The sequence below is a fragment of the Engraulis encrasicolus genome, chromosome 10 (assembly GCF_034702125.1).
Source record: "Engraulis encrasicolus isolate BLACKSEA-1 chromosome 10, IST_EnEncr_1.0, whole genome shotgun sequence".
Classification (NCBI taxonomy): Eukaryota; Metazoa; Chordata; class Actinopteri; order Clupeiformes; family Engraulidae; genus Engraulis; species Engraulis encrasicolus.
In genome coordinates this window covers 5,289,589-5,290,473 of record NC_085866.1, presented here as the reverse complement: position 1 = coordinate 5,290,473, position 885 = coordinate 5,289,589, and positions in this window count along the sequence as shown.

Here is an 885-nt window from a genome sequence, read left to right as displayed (position 1 = left end):
GAGGAATGATTGCTGTTCCGAGGAACAGATCATGAAATAGTTCAATAGTTCTGGGTAAGAGGCTTTTTAAAAGCTCAACCCCCCCCCCAATCATCACTGATGCAAACAGAAAATTCAGACTTATGACTGAGTTGTTGCTCAGAAGCTCAGCGTACAAGGTGATTCCCTACTTCCGATTGACAAAAATGTTTGGGGGTAAACATGCCTCTATTTCTGTTTTGTGCAAAGTCACTTTCTTGCAGTGATCTGAGGTACTAAAGCTAGGCCACAGTATCTATGAGCTGAATGGCACTGCTGTTTGGCTTCAGTTACAACATGACCCCTGTTATGCATTGGCAATACCATAATGGCAATGACCAAGTCATTGAGGTAGTGTACTAAGGCTCTGTGAAATGCCATAGTAGTGTAGTAGTGTACCACTATGGTGGTTAAGTCTTTTCAATAACTATTACAGTTTTCAACTGGCAGAACAATGTGCATTATGAGACTACGGGATAAAATAAGGGAAGTTGTAGTTTCCATTTCATCATGACATAACTTAAAATACACAAGAAAGAAGTGGTTAATATGGCGAGGGTGAGAGTGAGAGAGAGAGGGGGGGGAGAGATAGAGAGAGAGAGAGGGAGAGGGAGAGAGAGAGAGAGAGAGAGAGAGAGAGAGAGAGAGAGAGAGGGAAAGAGAGAGACAGGGAGAGAGAGAGACAGGGAGAGATAGAGAGAAAGAGAGAGAGAGGAGAGTGAGAGAGTGAGTGTGAGAGAGAGAGGGGGGGGTGAGAGAGGTGTGTCTGCGGTGGAAATGAGACAGACAGCAGGTGTGCAAGCTCATCATCGCGGGTGCTTTCCTACCCATAATGCTCTGTTCTGCTCAAACAATCCCCATGGTGAC